Source organism: Stegostoma tigrinum, chromosome 4, assembly GCF_030684315.1.
Source record: "Stegostoma tigrinum isolate sSteTig4 chromosome 4, sSteTig4.hap1, whole genome shotgun sequence".
NCBI lineage: Eukaryota > Metazoa > Chordata > Chondrichthyes > Orectolobiformes > Stegostomatidae > Stegostoma > Stegostoma tigrinum.
Genome location: NC_081357.1, coordinates 35,972,317 through 35,997,255, shown reverse-complemented (window position 1 = coordinate 35,997,255; position 24,939 = coordinate 35,972,317). Strand labels below are relative to the sequence as shown.

Genomic DNA, 24,939 nt, shown 5'->3' with positions numbered 1-24,939 from the left:
GGCGGATGGGTGATTGACGCGCATGCGCAGGGGCGGCGCCGGCCTTGGAAGCTGACAGCTGTAGAGGGCAAAAGGGGGCAGCGGAGAATTAGACGGAGTTTTAAACAGTAATAAACAACTAAAGAACTGTGGATGCTGGCGAACTGAAACACACCAAAACAGAAATCGTCGGAGAAAGGCAGCATGACCGGTAGTAGAGATAATAGGAACTGCAGATGCTGGAGAGTCCGAGATAACTAAGTGTAAACCTGGATGTACACAGCAGGCCAAATTGTGCTCCTAAGATGCTACAGGAAGGATGTACACCACAGGCCAAATTGTGCTCCTAAGATGCTGCTTGGCCTGCTGTGTTCATTCAGCTTCACAGTTTGTTATCTCTTTATGTCCGGTAGTATCTGTGTGAAGAAAGCGGAGACACCCTGAAACGTTAACTCTGCCCTCTCTGACCACAGATGCCGCCGGACCGGCTGAGCTTCTCCTGCGATTTCTGCTTTCGTACCACTCAGATTTTTGATGCAAAAACAGTTTTTATTCGTTTAAACAAAAAACCTCCATGCACACACAGTTACGAAAGCAGAGATAACAAAGTGTGGAACTGAATGAACACAGTAGGCCAAGCAGCATCTTAGGAAAGCTGACGTTTCGGGCCTAGACTCGGCCTGCTGTGTTCATCCAGCTCTACACCTTGTTATCTTGGATTCTCCAGCATCTGCAGTTCCCATTATCTCGGTTACGAAAGCAGTTCGGTTTTGTACGTTCTTTGCATATTTAGGGTGTGACGCCGGTGTTGAACTGGGGTGCGCAAAGTCAAAAATCACAGGCTATAGCCTGGTGTCCTAACAGGTTTCTGCAGCTGACCAAGGTGCCGCGGTCGGAAAGCTTGTGATCTCAAATAAATCTGTTGGACTATAACCTGGTGTCCTGTGATTTTTGACTTTGCGTATTTCGAACAAACATTGGGAGTTTGACTTTATAGCTACAATTAACCCAAAGGCATTTCTTAATTAATTAGGTTTGTTGACACAGAATGCTTTAAGATTGTGTGAGTTGAAGTACATTGCAAAATGCTAATCAGGAATGAGAAATACAAACTGTTGAAGAACCACGAAGAAAGCTTGAAACTGTTAGTGATTACCCATGCTCTGTAATTAATTAAACAAGAATATTTATATCCTCAAAGTATTAGAACTCTTTGAATACTATGTATTGATCTTTCTGGTGTTTTCTTCTGATACCTCGTTTGAAAACTCACAAAACAGGCAGGGTTTGTGATTCAGTTGCCAGATTCAAGGTGAGATGGTTAGACTCTGATTGGAGATTGATGGTCCTTGGCACTTGTGTGAGGCAAATGTTAATTCACACTTATTAATGAGAATCTCACTGTTTGCCAGGTCTTGTTGCATGTGGGAATGGACTCTTATCATTCCAAAGAATTGTGACATAAATGAAGCGGTCACTGATGATGAAGGAAGAGAATGAAGCAGCTGAAGATAAGATTGGCCTTGCATGCTGTCCTGAGAGGGAGAATCAGTGAGCTTAATTGGCTGGTTTGCAACACAGAATAATGCCAAATGCAATTCAATTTCTGCACCAGATGAGAAGGTGTGGCAACCATCAGGTTAAACGACAACCAGTTATCTCTCTCATGAGAGAACAGCCCTATGGTTTGGCAAGGTTATAGCGACTTTACTTTTTAACACATGAGAAACGCCCATTGTGATGCCCTGGGGCTCAGCTGAGTGGTTATTGAAGTTGGTTGGCTCACCAAGCTGGTTTGTTGTTCTGCAGATGTTTCGTTACCATGCTTGGTAACATCCTCAGTGCAGCTTCTAATGAAGTGTTGGTATGTTTTCCCGCCTGGTTTTTAAACTCTGGGGTCCGTTGTGATCGATTGCCTCATTTCTGGGTTTCCTCTGTAGTGGAATGTATATGGGCTCGAGTTCAATGTTTTTATTAATAGCCTGTTTCATGGAGTGCCATGCTTCCAGGAATTCACGTGCTTGTCTCTGCCTAGCCTGTCCCAGGATCTTGGTGTTGTCCCAGTCGAAGTGGTGGTTCTCCTTGTCCATGTGGATTGAGATGAGTGAGTATTGTTCATGTCTTTTTGTAGCGAGTTGGTGTTCATGTACTCTTGTTGTTAGTTTCCTTCCTGTTTGTTCAATGTAGTGTTTCTTGCAGTCTCTGCAGGGGATCTTGTAGATGACATTAGTCCTGTCCATGGCAGGAGTGGGTCTTTAGTTCGGTTGAGCACTTGTCATAGGGTTGATGTGGGTTTGTGTGCCACTCTGATGCCCAGCAGTTGTAGAAGTCTTGTGGTGAGTTCTGACGTGTTCCTGATGTTAGGGTAGTGTGATGAGTGTGTCAGGGTGTGCAGAATCTTTCCGATGTGTTTCCTGTGGGCATCTCCTAAGCCAGTTCTTTGGATATCCATTACCCTTGAAACTTGGAAGAGGTATTCCTCCTCCTCTTGGCGTAGTTCCATGTTGCTGCAGTGTGTTGTTGCCCTGTTAAATAGTGTTCACATGGAGCTTTGTTTGTGTGTGCTGGGATGGTTTCTATTGAAGTTCAATACCTGGTCTGTGTGTGTGGCTTTTCAGTGTACTTTCGTTTTGCAGTTCCCCATTTGTCTTGTGCTCCACCATGATGCCCGGGAATGGGAGTTGTTTGTTCTTCTCCTCCTCTCTGGTGAATTTTATTCCAGTGAGGGTGCTGTTTATGAGTTGGTGTGTCTCTTCTAATTTGGTCTGTTTAATGATGACGAAGGTGTCGTCTATGTAGAGTATCCATAGTTGTGGCTGCACTGAGGATGTTACCAAGCACAGTAACAAAACGCCTGTGGAACAAGAAACCAGCTCGGCAAGCCAACCAACCTCAGCACCCACAACCCACGCTACAGAACTACTCCAAAACCTTAGTGAGTGGTTATTGTCCAACAACCACAGTGTAAGATGATTACCATTAATATTACAGACATAGGAGAGTTAATAGGATAGTTTTTTTCTTTTTCCACGTCTTGACTGATCAAAGACAAATATATTTTGAAGGAAAAGTGTTTTAGTCTGCTGAGTGCTGTAACGAATAAATGGCAGGCTTTCTTGTAAGGTTTTAAAATGAAAAATAAATCTTCATTATTCAACTGTCAAAAAGTATTCACTACAATACCCATTCATACAGTTACACATACCAATGAAATTATATCAGAAAAAGTAACATGCACTTAGGTATTAAAAATCTAAAACAACCTGCCACAGTTTCAGAGAAGAGGAATTGCCACATAACTTGTAGTCGCTTGTTTCTCTAGTTTCTGTCCAATTGAGGTGTAGTGGAATTCCTGCAATGAAAACTTGATTTGGTTCCTCAAAGCGTTAGGTAAAGGACAACCCAAATCCTTTGCCATCAGATGGGTTTTAGGCAGGATCCCCTTCCTTTGCTGGTCTGCAATTCTTCTTTCTTTCTGCCGGCTGCTCCCTAAACTGTATTTTATGGAAATGTATTTTTCAGGAAGCATGGTCTGTATTTTCATTCATATCTCAAGGGTGCTGTGTTGAGAGAATTCCAAGCTTTATGAACCTACCCGGCAGAATGTGGTTTTGAAGTTGGAATTTTCATACCAGGGTGATTGTTTAGGTGAGTTGGGCCAGGTGACCTGCAAATAGTGAGAAGGATGCTGGGTGTAGAGGGCTGCTGGACATGAGGCATATCTTGGGCTTTGACATTGTTCCAAAATATTCAATGAAACAATAAATTACAAAACAATTTTGGCACATCAAAGAGATCAGTAATGAGGCATTAAATATTTACAATCTAAATAAATTAATTCGACGAAGGGATCAAATGTAGGCTACTCAATTTGCTGATGATGCAAGGACATGCAGGAAAACAAGCTGTGAATGGGACGTATAGTGTCTGTAAAGTGGTATGGATAGATTAAATGAATGGGCAAAAATTTAACAGAGTATTTTGTGGGAAAATGCGAAGTTTTTCCCGTTGGAAAGAATAATAGAAAAGCAACATATTTAAGTTGAGAGATTGCATCACATAGGGACCTGGGTGTTAACACAATGATGTAACGTCTGGGCTATTGTTTTCCAAATTCCATCATCTGATTTCATACCCGGCACTTTCATGATTTGGAACTCTCTGCCTCAGAAGGGAATGAAGGTGAGGTAATTGAATATTTTTAAGACAGGGGTGGATAGATTCTTCATAGGTTTGGAATCAAGATATTTCAGAGGTAAATGGCAATGTGGAATTTGAAGCTCAAACAGATCAATAATGATCTTATTGAATAGTGGATCAGGCTCAAAGTCCTGAATGGTCTACCTCTGTTCCTTGTACGTTCATGTGTTTACTTCGTATGTGTGTGAAAATAAGCATTTGTTTAAGATTATTGTTGTTTATTGCAAGATATAAGGATGGGATGTAAAGATAGAGATTTATTTTTCTGTATTTGTATAGAGTGTTGTCGAGGCCGTATCTGGAAGCATTTTGTACAGCTTAGGTCCTCTGATTTAAGAAACATTATGTTGGAAGCACTTTGGAGACGTCACTCATCTGATTGTTGGAATAGGAGGTTCATGCTATGAGGAAAAGTTACACAGGCTGGAGTTATTTCTGTTGGTTGTTACATAGTATATTACGAATAAGAAGTGATCTTATTGAAGCATGCAAGACTCTGATGAAACTTTATAGGATGAATGCTGAAACAATATTAGAATTTTTAATATTGTTTTTGTTTTCCACTTGGAATTATCTTCCCTCATGGTGGTGAGGCTTTGGAACTCTCTTCCCCAGAAAGCAGTGGAAACAGAATGGTTGAATACTTTTGATGCTGAACTAGATATATTCTTCATTAACAAAGGAATGACCAAGATTATTGTTTGTAGATGGGAATGTGGAGTTGAAGCCACATTTCAGATCACCACAGTCTTATTGAATGGTGGAGCAGACTGGAGGAGTTAAAAGACCTACCCATGTTTCTTATTCCTATGTTTGTGAATTGGCTCCGTAAATAGCAATGGGATAAAATAACAGGCCATCTGTGTCAGTAGTAGTGTTTAAGGGATTAATGTTGCAAAACATATCAGGACAACTCTTCTGTTCTTCAAATAATTCTTTATGTCCATCTGAACAGGGAGAATTGTTAACAAAGTTAAAGTTTCAGGTCTGGTGACCCTTCATCAGACAAAGTTCCGAGGAAGGCTCCCTGGACACGAAATATTAACTCTGAATTTTCCTTCACAGATGCTGCCAGACCTGCTGAGCTTTTCTAGGATCTTATATACTTCATTCAAGTCACCACTTGCTTTTTTAAACTCCAGCAGAAATAAGCTCAGCCTGTGCAACCCATCCTCATAAAACAAAAACACTTAGTTTGTCTATCAATCTAGTTAACGTTGTCTGAAATCTCACCAATGTATTTACACCTTCCTTCAGATAAAGAGGCCAAAACTGCATACAGTATTTGGGATGTGGTCTCACTAATGCCCTGTACAGCTTTGATTTGACTTGATTTGATTTATCATAGTCACCTGTACTGAGGTACAGAGAAAAAGTATTGCTTTGCATGCTAACCAGAAGAACCAACCTTACGTAAGTACATCGGAATTATAGAACTGAATGCAGAATATAGTGTTACAGCTACAGAGAAGGTGCAAAGAATTAACAATTTTAATACTGTAAATGAGAGTTGCATTCATGATAACAGCGGGGATGAAGCTGTTTGTGAATCTGTTGGTATGTGTTTTCAAACTTTTGTATCTTCTGCCTGAAGGAAAAGGTTATCCAATGGGTAACCAGGCTGGGAGGGGCCTTTGATTATGTTGGCTGTGAGACAGCGGGAAGTGTAGACGGAGTCAAAGGAAGGAGGGTTGCGTTTCATAATGGACTGGGCTGTGTTCATAACTCTGTTTTTTCTTGCAGTCTTGGGCAGAAAAGATGTCATACCAAGCTATTATACATTGGATAGAATGCTTTCTATGGTGGATCTATAAGAATTAGTCTGAATTATTGTAGGCATGCGGAATTTCATTACCCTTCTGAGGAAGTAGAGACATTGGTGTGCTCTCTTGACTAAAGCATCAACGTGGGTGGACCAGAATAGATCATTGATGGTATTCCTGTGGGGCAACCTTTTCACACAGAGGGTGGTCTGTGTTTGGAATGAGCTGCCAGAGGAGGTGGTGGTGGCAGGTATAATTGCAACATTTAAAAGACATTGGATAGGTACAAGAATAGGAATGATTTAGATGCCTATGGGCAAAATGCGGGCAAATGAGATTAAGTCAGTTTGGGATATCTGGTCAGTGCAGACAAATTGGTCTGAGGGGTTTGTTCTGTCCTGTATAACTCTATGACTCTATTTACAGCTCGGAAATGGAAGCTTTTGATCAGCTCCACCTCAGCATCTTTGATTCAGACAGGGGCATGTCCTCCACTCTGCTTCCTGAAGTAGATGACTAGCTCCTTCATTTTGCTGATATTGAGGGAGGAATTGTTGTCTTTATACCTTGCCACTAAGCTGTCAATCTCTTTCCTGTACTCTGTCTCATCGCCATTTGAGATCCAACCTACTATGGTGCTGTCATCAGTAAATTTGTTAATTGAGGGAGAGCTGAATATGGCTACACAGTCGTGACCATGTAAGGACTATAGTGAGGGCCTGAGTACACAGCCTCGTGGGGTACTGGCACTGAGGATTATTGTGAGGAGGCGTTGTCACCCATCCTTGTGGATTGTGGTCCCCAGATCAGGAGGCCAAGGATCCAATGGCAGAGAGGGCAACAGAGTCCTAGGTCCCAGAGTTTGGAGATGAATTTGGTTGGAATTATGGTGTCTAAAGCAGAGCTAAAGTCAATAAATAGAAGTCAGATTTAGGTGCCTTGTTATCCAGATGTTTCAGGGATGAGCATAGGGCCAGGGAGATGGCATCTACCGTGGACCAATTGTGATGGTGGGCAGATTGTAATTGATGAAGGTAATCTGGGAGAATGGAGTTGATATGTGCCATTACAAATCTCTTGAAACAATTCATATGATGGATGTCAGAGTCACTGGACGGTAGTCATTAAGGCACATTGCCTGATTTTTTCTTTGACACTGGAATGATAGTAGGCTTCTTGAAGCAGGTGTGAACCTCACATCCTTGAAAGGAGGAACTAAAGATGTCTGCAAATACTCCCAGTATGTTCAATTCCTCTCCTAATAGAGGATAGCATTATATTCACCTTCTTGATTCAATGTTGTGCCCACAAATCAACTCTCTGTGACTCATGCACTGGAATACCTCAATCCATCTGAATCTTGCAATTCAGCTGTTGTCTGATTAAGTTGTGCTCTGCTTTTATTCTTCCTGCAAATGTGAACAGTTTCATATTTTTCCTACATTATCCTCCACCTGCCAGATTTAGGCCTGATCTCTCAACCTATCTATGCCTATATCCAAACTTTTCTTCTTCACATCATACTCTCCTATCTGCTATCATGTTGTTTGCAAAATTAAGTACCATGCGTTTTCTCCACTCATCTAAATCATTGAAATAAATTGTAAAATATTGAGGGTCTAGCACAGACACTTGCAGGACTCCACAAATTTCATCATACAAAGACTCATGTACTTTTCTTTTAGGAAATTGGATACATAGATGTAAAGGAAAAAGTTGCAAAGCTATTAGGAAAGTGCAGGGGATGAAATTCATTAGATAGTGCTTTCAAAGATCCAATGCAGGTAACAGGAGGCTCTTCGTGGTGGCACTCATCCTACATTCTACAGTGCTTACTTCTGTAAAAGGAAAGTTAAAGAGGTGAAGAGTAATCCTGATCTTGGAATTTGAAACAAGCCTCAATTTTAATCACTAGTATAAGGAAAAATATGATATTAGAAAGTACAAGTTCTAATCACATTTTTTAATATGTGATGAATTAAGACTTTCAGACACAGAAACAAATGTATGCTATTTGGCCCATTGAGTCTGCAGCACCATTGAATGAGATCATTGCTGATCTGATAATCCTCAGCTCCAGTTTCCCTAACATTCTGAACACCATGGCCTCTTATTAAGTAAGTGTAATGAATTCCTTTTGGAAATCCAAATGTATTACGTCTACCAGTTTCATTTTACATAGCCTCAAAGAACTGTAAGGATTTTATTAGGCAAGTTACGATGGCTATTTTATGAATAATAGCTCTAGACACATTTGACATTTAAAAAAAAACTTGCAACAATGTTTGTTAGTTAGGTTATATTATTCTGGACCAGACCAAACCCCGTCAAAATATATTAAGAAGATAACCTAGACTCCAAAGTTTTCTTATTTTTAAAGGCAAGTATAAAGCATTGCATTCCAGATGCGATTCAATGAGTCAACAACACATGTTGTTTATATTTTACCTCTAGAATAAAAGTAAAGAACAAAGGATTGGAATAACAACTCTCTTGGAAAACTTAACAAAGTAACAGATAATTTAACTTCTAAACTGCAACTGTTTCAATATGGTAACATGCCATAAACACGGCTTTGGCAAAGCAGAGGCAAATTCAGTAAAATAGATGGTCTCACATGCAATTCTCCAGTCCAGGAGGAAAAAAACATCAGGTGAAAACTCTGTGTGAGAGAGAGAAAGAACTCAAATGTTGAACACCATGTAACTGCTCTTTTCTAACTGTTCAACCCAAATTGATCTTGATTTAATTTCAATTACTATCTATGAAGAATTTTGCCTTTTTAAATGTTTTAATCATGCAGAAGCATCTTTTTTGCTCATAACCTCTCTATGTCCACTATTACAATTGACTAATGTAACCTTTTTAGAAAGAGGCATCAACTATATTTGGAATGCTACTTTGTGACAGGACCCTAGGTAGGGTTGTTGAACAGAAAGATCTCAGGGTTCAGGTACCTAGTCCTTTGAAAGTTGTATTACAGGTAGACAGGGATGTTATGAAGGTGTTTAGCACACTTGTCTTCATTGTTCAGACCATTGAGAATCGAGGTTGGGACATTATATTGAGATTCTACAGGATGTTGGTGAGGCCACTTTTGAAGTACTGTGTACAGTTCTGGTTGTTGTGCTATTGGAAAGATATTATTAAATTGGAGAGTGTTCAGACAAGATTTACCAGGAAGTTGCCAGGACTGGAGGATTTGAGTTATAAGGATAGACTGAATAGACTGGGTCTTTTTCCACTGGAACCTAGGAAGTTGAGGTGTGATCTTTTAGAGGTCTATAAAATTATGAGGGACATAGATAAGGTGAATAACAAACGTCTTTTCCTTAAGGTTGGGGATTTCAAAACCAGGGCATATTTTTAAGGTGAGAGGAGAAAGATTTAAAAGAGACCAGAGGGGCAACTGTTTTTTTTACACAGTGGTTCATGTGTGGAATGAACGTCCAGAGGGTGTGGTTGATTCAGGTACAGTTATAACATTTAAAAGACATTTGAATAAGTAAGTGGGTCTAGTTTAGTTTGAGAAACTTGGTTGGCATGGACTGGTTGGATTGAAGGGTCTGTTTCCATGCAGTATGAATCTATGATTCTATGCCATTGGACAAGGTGATGGAGGTATAAACTGATGGAGAAAATCTCGGGCTTGATGTTGGAGCATGCTTCTTTACATAGAGTTTCAAAATCTTGAATTATCATACAGGTGGAGTACTTGAGGAAAATACTCTGGATTCATTGATGAAGCATTTGGATATGGAAATAGATGAATAGTTTTAGTGAACTAAGATATCAGCATGATGTTCCTCATATGTACATAAATATATACACTATGATCTTTCTGAACTAACCCATATAGGAAGATTCCACCAAAAAAGACAATTTATGAAATATTCTAGGATCACCATTGGCTAGAAACTCAATAATCAGCCTCATAAATGCTGTTTGACTGCAGTATATCAGAGGCTGTGTATTCTGTGACAAGTGGTTCACCTCAACTCCCCAAGATCTCTCTACAACCTACAATATATTAAAGACTCATTCATACAGAACAGGAGACCTATTCCTCACCAAAAACATGAATTTTAGTGATTTCAAAACCATATTTAAATTGGAAGACATCTTGTGTTGTGAAGTGTTTTGCTTTGATCAAATACTATGTGTAGTGGAAGCGAATCAAAAGTGATTTGTTACAATGAAATTACCAGAGGTATCGTCCTAGGCAATGAACCACAGTGATATTGGCAAGAAATTTTGGATATCAGCGGTGAGAACTCCTTGATGTCAAGAGCAATTAAGTCCTATTTTCAAATGAAGCGTTGAATGATATTTCTTGCCAGTGAGCAGTGAGACATCCATTAATATGCTCATTGTTATGTAACCTCATTTCAATTATATGTATTTTTCCAATCTCCCACTCGCTGCATGGAATCTAGCTGGTGACAATTTCGACACGAAAGTCGAGAGTGGTAACTTCAGCTCACTGCTTGCCTCTTCGGCCTTCCATCTGTCATGAATATCTCAGGGCACTCTCCATGAATAGCAATTTCCTGTGTACCAGGTTCACCAGGGTCTCTAAATACTCATCGGCAAAGTGGGGTGCAACTTACCCTCTGTCTGGGCATGTGACAGGAACATCTGGGCAGCTGTGAATTGTCAGTGCTTGACCAAGTGCATGGCTGGGCTTTAAAGATGGCACAGGTGCCAGGAATCCCAGGAGGACCTGGTAGAGGTTGGTACTTCCAACTGTGGTAAGTGAGAGAATATGATGAGTGGGGTACCATAGGACCATGGTGTATAGGCAATGAGGCAAGTTTGAGATGACGGTGTGAGAAAACTCACTAGGTCTCGCCAAGTGAAACCGCCAAGAAACTTACCAAAAGTGACACTTAGTGGACTCAACTCTTTGACTCAAACTCAGAGTTGTGTTTGAATCAGGCAGTCATATTTCTGGTGAGAGCTAAATTGCAGTGCTGTAGTATCTGTTAGTTGCCACTAGAGAGTACTAAAGCATTTCCAAAGTTTTCAGCATTTGCAGTGAATGAGTTATAGCAAAAGCTTGGTGAAGCAGATGAAAGCTATCCAATATAACATTTTACTTTCTCGCTTTCGTAAAATGTTAAACATGAACCTTTTTAGCAAAATAACTGGAACAACTTGGCAATACCATAAAATTTTAAAAAAATTCTCAAGAAGCTGTCAGCATTACAATTTACAAGCCAGGTGGAATTCTTTTGTTCCTTTCTTAAACACTTTGCTGTGCCTGTATCAGCTTGCATTTACGTAGCAACTTCAAGATCATAAAACATGCCATGTTGCTTGATAGGAATACAATCAGTCATCATGAATAGTGAACCGTGTAATGATGTTAATTTTTGCAATGTATATTTGACAGGTATCCGGGAAGAATGATGTTGTCAACTGTGTCAAAGACTGAAGACAGGTCAAGAAGGATGAGGAGCAATAAAGCTGCAGTCACAGGGCATCTCATTTATGACTTTGGTAAGGACTGTCTCAGTGATGTGGCAAGGCTTAAAACACAGTTGGGGAAGTTCAGAGATTTGGGGAGGTCATGTCCTAATGGTATTATCGCTGTTAATCCAGAGATTAACTTGGGTTTGAATCCCGCCACGTCAGATGGTGGTATTTAGGGTGGCGCAGTGGCTCGGCAGTTAGCATTATTGCCTCACAGCGCCAGGGACCCGGGTTTGATTCCACCCTCGGGCGACTCTGTACGGAGCTTGCACGTTGTCCCCATGTCTGTGTGGGTTTCCTCCGGGAGCTCTGGTTTCCTCCCACATCCTAAAGATGTGCAGTGTAGGTGGATTGGCCATGCTAAATTACCCATAGTGCTCAGGGAAGTGTAGATTAGGTGCGTTATAGGGGATGGATCTGGGTGGGATGCTCTGAGTGTTGGTGTGGACTTGTTCGGCAGAAGGGCCTGTTTCCAAACTGTAGGAATTCTATGATCATGAAGTTGAAAGAGAGATAACCAAGGATTTTTAAGAATTTGCACAGGCAGATTGTACTTTGTTTTAAAAATAGATTTGAAATGAGGTGGACAGTACCTGAGGAGAGATATCTCTTTGTAATATATCAGATAATATGGGATTCCAGATGGAAACTAGAGCTTAGGACAATTGTAACTTTAACAGGTAAGGAAATTGGAGGGATTTTTTTACATGCACCTGAAAAGATAATCTGGATCTTGACGATAATTGCATAAACCTCACTCTGATATTAGTGAATCTGGTGTGACTTCTTCAGAACACTTGATTTTGACAATTTTTAACAGCTGATGAGTTCTGAAGAAGAATCAGATTTCTAGCATCCACAGTATTTTGCTTTTATTCAGATGTTTGTTTCACGTGCAAATGATTGGTGGTGAAGTAAAAAAAACAGTGGTTTCCTTTGCATTCAAGAGGATTTTAGAGTTGTAAGCAGCTTTGCTAGAGGAAAGCAAAGCTTGATATTATTCACTTTTGGTTTAGCCTGCTCAGGGGTAAATGGCAAATCTGCTGTGCCTGTGCACATTCAAAGCTGCATTCCTTGGAACTAATAGTGTGAAGATGGAACTGTGACTGGTGAAATTACCAGGGTGGGAAAGAGGAAATGTTTTACTGGGGGAATAATACAATGAGACATTGTTAGCTGTAGGGTAGAGTCTCAAAAGTGGGGAGCATAGGTTACTGGGATTTACACACCTAACTGATTTTGTTTTAAGTGATTATGTGTTCAATAGCTCCCACAGACTGTGCACAAAAGCACCTATAACAGAGGTAGAAGTCACATGGTTACCACAAACCAGCCAGGACACCAAGTGTACAGTTGTGTTTGTCCAAACATCGCTCTTTCATGAAAAATGTTCAAACTATCGTTTGTAGTTATAAATTAAGGAAGTTCCGCAAAATGTGTAGTTACAAAGAAAAATATAATTCATTAACAAAAGAGTATATTATAGCTAGTCAGTTTCACTTTCATCAGTCTCTTTACATATATTGAATACATAGTCTTTAAATCAATGCAGGCCTCCGATGGTACACGTGAACATTATAATTTGCTGTTCCTTTGGTGTCTGCCCGTTCCTAGGCTGCTGATGTTCCTTCTCCAGGATGTGTCATTCCTGTGTGAGGGTACTTTTACCATGGTAAGTGTTGTTGTTGATCCATTTCTTTTTCTGGGGTGCAGTAGATCTCTGGTTATTCCTGTGCAGCTGGTGAAATAATTTCTCCCTCATCTAGTGCTTGCAGTGAAGGCTCAGCTTTCCCAGTTTAAATAGGTGTCTGCAGTTGTGGCAATGTATCTGGTTGTTCAAGTTCACTGTTATGATTAGGATAACAGCTGCTGTACATGGATCCCAAGTTACTATGTGGGCTTTTGTTGAAAACTTTGTACATTCACCAGTTATTAATGGTGTACCGCAAGGGTTGGTGTTGGGTCCAGTTACTAGTGGTGTACCGCAAGGGTTGGTGTTGGGTCCAGTTACTAGTGGTGTACCGCAAGGGTCGGTGTTGGGTCCAGTTACTAGTGATGTACTGCAAGGGTCAGTGTTGGGCCCAGTGACTAGTGGTGTACCACAAGGGTCGGTGTTGGGTCCAGTTACTAGTGGTGTACCGCAAAGGTAGGTGTTGGGTCCAGTGACTAGTGGTGTACCGCAAGGGTCGGTATTGGGTCCAGTTACTAGTGGTGTACCGCAAAGGTCGGTGTTGGGTCCACTGCTGTTTGTCATTTTTATAAATGACCTGGATGAGGGCGTAGAAGGATGGGTTAGTAAATTTGCAGACGACACTAAGGTCAGTGGAGTTGTGGATAGTGACGAAGGATGCTGTAGGTTGCAGAGAGACATAGATAAGCTGCAGAGCTGGGCTGAGAGGTGGCAAATGGAGTTTAATGCAGACAAGTGTGAGACGATGCACTTTGGTAGGAGTAACCGGAAAGCAAAGCACTGGGCTAATGGTAAGATTCTTGGTAGTGTAGATGAGCAGAGATCTCGGTGTCCATGTACACAGATCCTTGAAAGTTGCCCCCCAGGTTGACAGGCATACAGTGTTTTAGCTTTTATTAATCGAGGGATCGAGTTCCAGAACCAAGAGGTTATGCTGCAGCTGTACAAAACTCTGGTGCGGCCGCACTTGGAATATTGCGTACAGTTCTGGTCACTGGCACTATAAGAAGGATGTGGAAGCTTTGGAAAGGGTGCAGAGGAGATTTACTCGGCTGTTGCCTGGTATGGAGGGAAGGTCTTACGAGGAAAGGCTGAGGGACTTGAGGCTGTTTTCATTAGAGAGAGGAAGATTGAGAGGTGACTTAATTGAAACATATAAAATAATGAGAGGGTTAGATATGGTGGATAGGGAGAGCCTTTTTCCTAGGATGGTGACGGCGACCGCGAGGTGGCATAGCTTTAAATTGAGGGGTGAAAGATATAGGACAGATGTCAGAGGTAGTTTCTTTACTCAGAAAGTAGTAAGGGAATGGAACGCTTTGCCTGCAACGGTAGTAGATTTGCCAACTTTAGGTACATTTAAGTCGTCATTGGATAAGTATATGGACGTACATGGAATAGTGTAGGTTAGATGGGCTTCAGATCAGTATGGCAAGTCGGCACAACATCGAGGGCCGAAGGGCCTGTACTGTGCTGTTATATTCTATGTTCTATGCTGTGTTCGCATTCTGATTGCCTCTCCAGAGCTCAGCTTTGGCACTGACATGGCAATTTTATCAACGTGAAGTTTGGCTTTTTGTCATTTTGCTCATGCCTATAGTGGAAGCCGTACAAAACTTTATCAACCAGTAGATGTGATTCTGCCATTAGAAGTCATTTGTTAAATAATCTGGACGTTCCTAACAGTTGCACTAAAAACGAGTACAAGATAATTAGGCTGCTCTGCAGCATGCTGTGTTTCTGCATGTCATAAGTTACATATATAAATACACAGGATACTGTTTTACCTAGGCAAAAGGAATTTGTACATGCCTCGCGTCTTTTTAAAAGAAAAATGGATCATGGAAACAGCCAAACTCTACTTGCCTCATTGAAGAATTAAGATTGACAATTCACTATTCTTGCTGCATCTCTGTGCCAATTATGTCCTAACTAGTCAGCACCCTCTTCTCATTCTGTATAACTTGGTGTTTTTGCTTTCAGTTTCTTTCAGCATGCTAGTTCTAATGAGCACATGATGAAAAACTACACCTTCGAGTCTCATTTTAGCAATGTTGATGTGTGTTTTCAGGTATTTTGTAATTTCACTGATAGTCATGGATGTCAACTGGTCAGTCACCTAGTAGTCAATATAGTAGAATAATTGCCGATGGTGAAAATAATGAGTCCCTGCAAAAATGAGAGGGATCTATTCCATGTTATCTGGGATGACATGTACCATAACAGCTTTTTAACTTGCTTAGCTTAGTATCGATTGCAAGGACTAGCTGATGTGATACTTAATCTGATTTGTTCACGTTTGGCCATTAGAACACTTTTCTTGCTTCCATCAGGCTCGCTCCAGTTTCTGAGGGCTTGCAGGGATGTGCTTTGGAACCTCTTTTCTCATCTCCTAAAAGATAATTAATCTGTTTCCTTTGTACCAGATGCTTACTTGAGTTGTCATTTCATCTCTATATGTCTCCTGTAGCAACAGGTGTGTTCTCTATGTCTTCAGGCCATTCTTTCATTATTATTTTCTTCAGCGGTAGCAGGGTTGCAACTTGTTATTTAGCTTACTTGATTTGAGCAGGATACTTGTCTTTCAGATGTAGTGTCTCTGTTGGGAATGATGACTTCCAGAACAAGTTGAACTGTTGTTTCTTGTTGAATCTGGAAGATTTTGCACTCTCTCTTAGTATCTCATCTTTATTTATGGAGTCTGCTGCTTTTGACAGCACGCCGGCAATGCATATCTACTCCTCTTGCTCATATTTCACATCCAAATGATATCTCTACGAACTAAATAACAGTCTTCACAGATACTTTGAAGCAGATAGAAGCAGTTTGTAGAAAATGGTTTGTGATCGGGCTTCAGTTTTACTTTGTCTCTCTGAAAGAGGAATTGATTACACTGCCCACAAGCAAAGACAATAGCCAGATATTCTTGCTCTATTCATGTGGGGTGTCATTCAATTTGCATTTACTTCTGAGATGCAATTGCAATTACTTGTCTTTCCTGTGTAAAGGTTGCTCCATGTCATGTCTCACTGGTGTCACACTGCAGGTTTATTTTATCACTGACATCAAGGTACCTCAGCACTGGCATTGTTATCACTAGTTGTTTGTTTCTAGTGAAAGCTGCTTCTTGTCCTGTGTATTAACACCACTGCACTCTGTCAGTAGTGAGCTTGCCTAGAGAGTTCATACTTTGGTGGTAAATAAGGAAATAGGTTTCCTATGTAGATTACAAATCCAACAAGTTGATGTACTGATTTAACGTCCATTGATTGCTGCATCTCAGCTACAATGTTCACTTTGTCAGAATCTGTGCAAAGTCATTTTGCTCTCAATACGTGACCTATGTGTTTGACTTCAGGTATTTTCAATTGCATCTTTCTCTTGTTCAGCTTCATGTTCATCTGGCAAGCTGTCTCCAGCAGTCACATTAGATTCTGATTGTAATATACAATGACCACTTCTATTGTGTCTATATCCGCAGACCAGCAGGTAATCCACAGTGACTCGCACTCTGGAAAAATGAGTAACTATCTTGTGGCTTGTTATCTTGTTTGCTCTGATATATTTCTGGAGCAGCTGAAATGCCAAGCAGCAAGAAGAATCATCTGCATTTGCTGAATGGCGTCTTGAATGTATTGTTGTTTTCATCCAACTTCTCTTGCCAGTTACTGTCCTTCATTGATATCCTTTGGATCTGTGCATTCTCCCACTCTTCCAGGTTGTCTCATTGCTTCCAATCTGTGGGAGTTGCCTCTTTTTCCACAACTCTGTTATATTCCTTTTGCTTTCTGGCTAGACCTGAGGGCAGCTGGAAAAATCCTTGGTAGATGCTGCTTGGTCTTACACTCTCATTCACTTTGAGATTGTATCTACCAGGAATACATCCAAAACCTGTAAAAGCATCTTCACAATCTTCTCAGATCTGTTTGGCAGTCAATGGCTCAGCAGACGATAAATTACAGCAAGCCTCTTCTGGTATATTTTACAGTTAGTGTCCAAGCTTTAGAGCTGCTTCAGCTTAGATGAGTCGAATTTGTTTAACATCTGCTATGTGGAACTCCACAGTCTGCTTTGTCCAATTGCATTGGGTTTTCAACCTAATTTGTCCACTTGGTTTGAATGTCATTCTATCATACAGTTTCAACATTACTTATGAGGACTTCATTTTTGGATCAACATTGAGCCATTTCACATAGACTATGAAATCTGTGATGTTGCATGAGGCACCAGTGTCTCTCTTAAACTTTGTGTTCACATGATGCTTTCCTTCTACAGTCATCATTCTTACATTCAGAAGCCATTTGTCATCTGTAAACCTGATAAAGGAAAACTGTTACACAGTATAAGGTCCTTCATCAGAATTATGCGGTGTCATCTCACCAGCAGCTCTGTTTATAGGCTTGCATTGCTTATTTTTAGATAAACGTGTGTGTAAAGTAAATGAGTCAACTTAGTTAACAGGTTAGCTAACAGTTTTGACCATGCTGGACTTACTTCTTCTTCTTTTGTATGATATCCTCCACAATATTTACATCCTGAACCTCTAGTCTTGATCTTTGTTTTAGCTTTTATGAAAACATTTATTTCTTCTTTCAAACACTCTGCCTGGAATATCTCTCATCATAATGCAAAGCCTTGACTGTTTCCCCATTTGTAAACTCTAGCTGATTATAGACAACTTTAGATCTTCTGTGAATAACAATAACTTTCTCACTCTCAGCAGACATGCTCACATGGCAGGATCATTTAGGTCTAAGGCAATCATATCTGTGATGAGATAATCTTTCAGTTATCCAAACTCTCAGGATTCAGTTGTATGTGTCAGTGTGGTCACTGACTAATCCATAGCCTCCCTCTTCTCTTGAGCTCTAATGTTGAGAAAATACTATTTATAAATAACATTCTTATGAAGCTCAGAGTGTGATTTCAAAGACTGAAATATTTCTCCTATCTGGGTTTTATAATCCTTGGTGATATCTTGTTTGTAATCCAGTATATAGCATTGAAAGCAGAGTTAGATCTTTTCTATATTCAAGTTTTTGAATTAATTTTGTTACTATTTTATAGTTTTTCCACAAATTCTAATTTTGTCTCATTTTACTTTCAATTCCACAGCAACAGGTGGTGGAAAATGTATGGCCATTTTGACTCACACAGTAATTTAAAGTTTCCTTCAGTAGCTGGCTTTCTTACTGTTCTGAAAATTTGTGCATTTTCAGGAGCAGCCTTTGCGATCCTTGTTTAAAGTCATATTTCAACTGATGTCATCAACACTACTTTATAACCTTAACCACCATTTGTGCTGGGGCATCTAAACATTTATTTTCTGTAGAGACTTAATCAAATTGAGAGTTTACAGTTAACAAACAGAAGTGATTACTTTTCTAATCATCTGGCTTAGTGCAAATTTATTGCATGAAGTGGTAATTGATTTCATTATTAATTCACCCAACAAAAGCAATAGTGTGACACAACCTCCACTAACCTACCTACATACTGTTTACCATTATGTTGCCACTCTCAGGAACAAATTTGTGTCTCTATTAATTATTACAATGAATGTGTGCTAATTGCATGTACCAGCAACTAATGCTTGAGGTCTCTAATTCTGGGGAAAAAAGCAATACTTCATAGCTAACCTAAGTCAACCTTCTATAACAGCTAGTTCTTGCTGTCAGACATGGTCACACCACAGCACCATATTAGTGACTGAACATCTATACTTGGTCTGCCCAAACCTATTTTTCATGTGATTTTTAAAACCAATAGATATAAGGTTCTGTATTGTGCTGTGAGTCCATGTTGGATTCCAAGTCCTAGACATGAAAAGCAATTGTTAATTCAAAAGCAACTCACTCTTCACTGTTTTCTAATCATTTGTGAGAGAAATTCTGGTGATTTGTCTACCTGCCATAATTTTGACAGGACTTCCAAACTTTGGGGTAGTGGCATAACAGCTGCTTGTATTTCTTGCCTGTGGTTTTGACAACTTTTCAGTTGAAGTAACAGAAGACAAGCAGAGTCCCTGTTAAAATTCATGCTTGACATTTATAACTTTGAAAATCTATTTATCAAACATATTTTAACTAGTATATACATTCATGTATTTGAAAAGATAAAGCAATAAATTTTTTAAAAGAATACTGTTTTAATCTATCTTCTACCTTATGCGTTAAAATAACTAAAACTTCTTGCCTTACATTTTATATTAATTTAACTGAAGTTAAGATCGCTACTGCAGAATGTAAATTTCATGAGCGAGAAAACGAATTTGCAGTCTTTACTATATGACCTCTCTTGTCAACTCATATCGACCACAATGACTTCTCATATTTTCTGCCAAAGAAGTCACACCTTCTTGCATTTTGTGACAATATATTTGTGTTCCATTTAGTTGAACTGTTGAGAAGAATGCTGCTTCAGAATTTGTTTGGCCACAATGCATTCATGAGAGGTGAGCTATGCTGACCAAACAGCATTTATGATCCCTTCTGGATTGCCCTTCAAAAGGCAATAGCAAGCTGCCTTCTTGGACTGCTGTAGTTGATGTGATTTGTAGTTCCATTAGAAGGGAATTCCAGGATTTAGGCCAAGCTACAGGAAAGGAATAGTGAAATATATCCAGGCCAGAACTTTGCATGACTTGGAGGGGAACTTGATGGTGATGGTAGTCCCATGCGTTTTTTGTCTTTATTCTTCTAGGTAGCAAAGTTCATTGCTTTTTAAGTGCCATTGAAGAAAGCTAATGAGTTCCTATGGGGTATTTTGTGGAAGGTATGCACTGCTGCCATTGTGCATCAGTATAGAATGCATGACTGCTTAATGTTCTAAAGATTGCCTTGTTAGATCACGCAAGTTATATCTGCAAAATTTGCTGAACTTCATCAAATCAATTGTTTGTATTTCAATTGATTGAGGAAGTCATGGTATAGAGAATTTTCTGCAAATGGGTACCATTTCCTTCGTGTGAACATACTGCTTTTAAAACAGCTTTAATTGCCTGGCTCTTCACAAGTGGAAACATACCTTAGATAAAGATTTCTCATTTTCTTCCTATTTCTTTCCTGTCTTTTTTAATGTTTCATTTTGTAAGGTGTAGAAGTAAATTCAGATCAATGTCAAGAAAACCGAAAAGATATGAGCTGCAGGCAGCCATAGAGTAGTTTTGACTATAACAGCATTGCACTAGAATGCCAAATGTTTATATCGTAGATTTTTATATACATAGAGAAAATGGACATCACCTATTGACAGAAGAACCAAGATGCCATTCACAAAAATGCTCATATTTTCTGAACACTTATGGAATGGCGTGTACATTTGTAGCCCATTTGGAAATCTTTTTTTGCATAATTCTTTTCCAACAAATGAAACAAAGTTGAATGCTCAGACTTGACTGTATTTGTTTACTCTTTGGTTAACATTAAGCTGTGAACCTTATGTGTAAACACTATCACATGGAGGACATACAGATATTTATTGTCATTGTCTCTGCTTTCACATATTTGTGAGTTCAGTTTTGAAATTGAATCTTTTATCTGCTTATCTTACCAAAGACTCCGGTTAGTTTTTCATGTTCCTCACAGTGTGGGTTATGAAGCTGGAACAATGCCACTATGTTAAAGTTAAACATTTTTAACCTTTAAACTGGGTTGTTTAAATTCTCACAGTATCACGGACTGGCCCTAAAACAATACCTCTATAGCTATTCTTACTGTTCCACAATTCACATGTTTGGACTTTTTTTTCCACTAAAAGGTGATTTTAGAAGCATTGACTTCAATTATCACAAATTCCTAGGCTGTGTTTTGCAGTGACACTGGAGTAAAGCTGTTTGTCACCTCTACCTAGTTAAATTCCAATTTATTCTTTCTTTATTAATGCAGATGTGAGTACAACAAACTGAACTGAAATATGAATTTCTTCTCCTCCTATAAGGCACTAATGAGAGCTAGCAACCAGAAATTATCACATAGTCCAAACTGCAACTGTGTGGGGATATAAACAGACAGTAAGCTGCCCAGAAAATGATTGTGAAAGGAACCATGTATCTGGGACAGTGTTCTGGGTGACCCCACATTGGATATTTGTAGGAGCCTTCATGTTGGGCTTTCATGATGCTTTTGCATCTTATAAGGGCATTGAAGTCTTGGAAAGAATTTTGAGAGAGAAACAATGTTAATTTCGAGTAACTACTTGTGAAGTACCACTCAAAGAGCTAATCTTTGATCAAAAAGCTGAGAAGTCAGCATTTGACGAAAGTCTTTAAGAGCTTAAGGAATATGGGCTGAAGTACCAACTTGGATTGTATGCAAGAGGTCTGAAGTTAAGCATGCCATGATCAAGGATAAGTATGAGAATTTGTGGGTATGTACCCTAGATTCCTAGCAAAAGCAATTCATACTGTGTTGATTAACGAAATCAAATGACATTTGAATAAATATCTGGTTTCTGCCATGGCAGAAGGTTATGCGACTGAAGACAGGTGGGGTGGAAAACAATGGTTTCTGAGCTGCTGGGAGTATGAAAATGATACACCATGAAGACTAAGTGATGAAGAATGAGTGTTGTAAATTTCAGATACTCCGATGTTTTCATTAATTATCTGAAAAATGTGGAGAATGCTTATGGAAAATTATATAGGCATGTTACCCATAAAGCACATTATACATGGTTATTATAGAAAATTAGATCCTCCAATTATTTAGTCAAGACATATGAGTTTAAGGTAAACTATTGGCAGTAATGCCAGGAAGTAAACTCATTAAGCTTTTATAGTTCCTTTAACCTTTATATAAATATTCGGACCAATTTTATAACTCAGACTATGGATATTTGGGATTGACTGTTCATTGACTTTAATTCATGTAATTACTTTTTCGTGCAACAGGTGAATTATTCACTCGGTTATGACATACTGGATGCCCATGCCTGTATAAGGGGTCCTGTCAATGAGATATGAGATGGCTTATGTTGGCAGAGACAAACTGGGAGACAATTGCTGATGGCCATGACCTCTGGAGGAGCATTGAAAAGCTGAGGAGAAACAGAAAGCTCAGCTGACAGAGAAGAAGGCCCAGAGAAAACAGGCCCTGTACTTTCTCCACTACTTCAGCTCAATACCTGCACCAAATGCAGCAGTCTTCCACACTAGAGGAGGACATCTGAGCCACACTAGGTGATGCTTAACACAGAGAAAGCACAAGTTATAGTCTCATGAGATGGAAGGTTGTGAAGAACAGAATAAACTCCCTTAGTTAGTGCTATGCACAAAGGATGATTTAGGAAAGCATTTTGAAGTGACGAAAGTAAATTGAAAATTAAGCAATGCAATTTTCAAAAAAAACTTTTACAAACTGTTTAATCTGCTGCTTTCAGAAGAGCATATTCTGAAGTAGGAAGGAATTGAGTTCTTGGTTTATTTCACCTTTTCTGATTGAAATGCAGTCTCATCTGCTGGAAAATGGGCATTCGGTAAGAACAACATTAGGCTTGGTCATACTGTCCTCCAAGATAAAGAAATCTACAAACAAGTGCTGTTCTAGATTTGTGCTTGATGAATAGTCACTGAAGAAGACATTTTAACTCTTCTTGCTGAATCTCGATGGAGTGGTCAAGCAATTAAAAAAGAATAGTTGCACTTCCCACTCCATCAACATCTGATCCTAATGTTTGAACAGCAAATGAGGCAGCTGACAGACACAGGCAGGAGTCTCTTTCATAAAAGGCTGTTGAGGTCCAATAATGTCAATGGATCCCAAATTACATTTTAAATTCATCCTGAGTTGTGGCTAGCCCATGGAGTGATATCTGTTCTGAAGCTAGTGAAGACCCCCAGAGGTGACTGAAATACTTTCCTTAGTGGGGCCAGTCTGAGTACAAATTAAACACTTGCATTGTGAAGCTTTAATGCATCAAATGAAATACCATTATTTTTACTGATTATAATAAAAAGAAAATGAATGTTACACCCCTAACCAATGCTTTTTAAGCCTGATTCATTAAATAACATGTGGTGAATAGTTAAAAAAAACCTTCCAATGCAAACATCAAAAATAATTTGGTCGTGCTTTCCATAATCCTTTTAGTGTTAAGTAAAGCAACTGTCCTAGTTCATTTGAGCTAGCTCAGTCTTCTTGGCCACATAGTTGTCTTAATTATGTCTGACATATTAGCGTTAGACCCACCCTTCTCCCTGTCAGATTAGATATAAAATTCAGTCACATTGCGGTTGTTGCTATCTAGAGGTGCCTTTTACTCTGACGTCATTAATTAGTCCTGTTCTATTACACAGTACCACATTTACTGTAGCCTACTTTCTGGTTGTTCCAAAACTTGCTGTTCTAAGAAATTATCTCAAAAGCATCTGTGAACACTTCATCAAACCCATTGCCAATTGCCAACGATTACCAACCTAATCTTTCAAACTTGTGTTAGGTTAAAGTCACCCCATTATTATTGTCATCCCTTTGTCACACTCAGTCACTATTTCTTCTTGTATTCTTTGTCCCACACCGTTGTTACTGTTAGGGGATCTGTCGACCACTGCCACTTGTGACTTCATTCTCATTATAGTCACCACGTCCACTTAAACTGATTTCACACCCTGAATGAATGAATGATTTGATCTTCTGAACTGAGGTAATCTCTAAATATTTCACTACTGCCATCCTTGATTATCAATGTTGCTCCTCCACCTTTTCCTTCCCTCCTATTCTGTTTAAATGAAATACATACCTGTCAATATTCAGGACCCAATTCTTGGCATCCTGCAATTGTCTGCAACGGCTAGCAACCTATTTTGATTTTCTTCAATGTGTATTAGTAACTAATTTGTTTTGCTAATTATGCTACACATATTCAGATGTAGACCCTTTACTTTTGTCTTTATGTTACCTATGTAACATCTGGTCCCAACTGTTAATGTATTCTTTGGTTTTTCTTCCCTCTGTTCCGTCCTTTAAAGGCCTCTCCACATCCTTAATTTTGTGGCTCACTGGAATACCTGTCTCAGCATGGCTTATGTGTAGACAGTCTCAATAGTATAGACCCCACTTTCTCCAATACTGGTACCAGTGCCTGTGATCTGGAACCCACTTGTCCCCCATCTGTCTTTGAGCTGTGGATTCATCTTTGTAATCTTATTTGACTTGTGCCAATTTATATGTAACTCACATACCAATCCAGTGAAGAAGCCAAATGCGAAATTGGCCTTCATAATAGGAGGATTCAAGTATGGGAGACGTGACAGAGAGCCATTAGGTTATCTATCAAGAAGCAGATCCTTCAAACCAAACTTCTCTATGCTGACCGAATTTCCCGAACTAAACTAGTCGCACTTGTTGTGTCTGGCCCGTATTTTTCTAAACCTTTCCTATTCATGTACCTTTCCAAATGCCTTTTAAATGTTGTAGCTGTACCTGTATCTACTACCTCCTCTGGCAGTTCATTCCACACATACCACTTTCTGTATGGAAAAGTTGCCCCTCAGGTTGTTTTTAAACCTTTCTCCTCTCACCTTAAGAATATGTTGCCTAGGTTTGAACTTTCCCACCTGAGGGAAAAGAGCTTTGCCATTCACCTTACCTATGTCTCTCATGATTTTACAAACCTCTATAGAGTCATTCTTCAACCTTCTAGTGAAAAAAGCCTCAGTCTATCCAGCTTATCCTTGTGAGTGAAATCCTTCAGTCTTGGCAATGTCTTTGTAAACCTTTTCTGAACATTCTCCAATTTAATAACATCCTTCCTATAACAGGACAACCAGAATGGTGCACAGTACTCTAACAGTGGCTTCACCAAATGCTCTGTATAACCTCAACACGATGCCCC

General features: G+C 39.5%; 1 long non-coding RNA gene across 1 annotated transcript; it reads left to right on the top strand.

Annotated features, from left to right (window-relative positions):
• The first annotated feature begins 51 nt into the window (after positions 1–51).
• Positions 52–22,978, top strand: LOC125452807 (uncharacterized). The gene is made up of 3 exons (XR_007247602.2): positions 52–751; positions 11,338–11,444; positions 21,998–22,978. It is a non-coding gene; the product is annotated as an uncharacterized LOC125452807 (long non-coding RNA).
• The last annotated feature ends 1,961 nt before the right edge of the window (positions 22,979–24,939 follow it).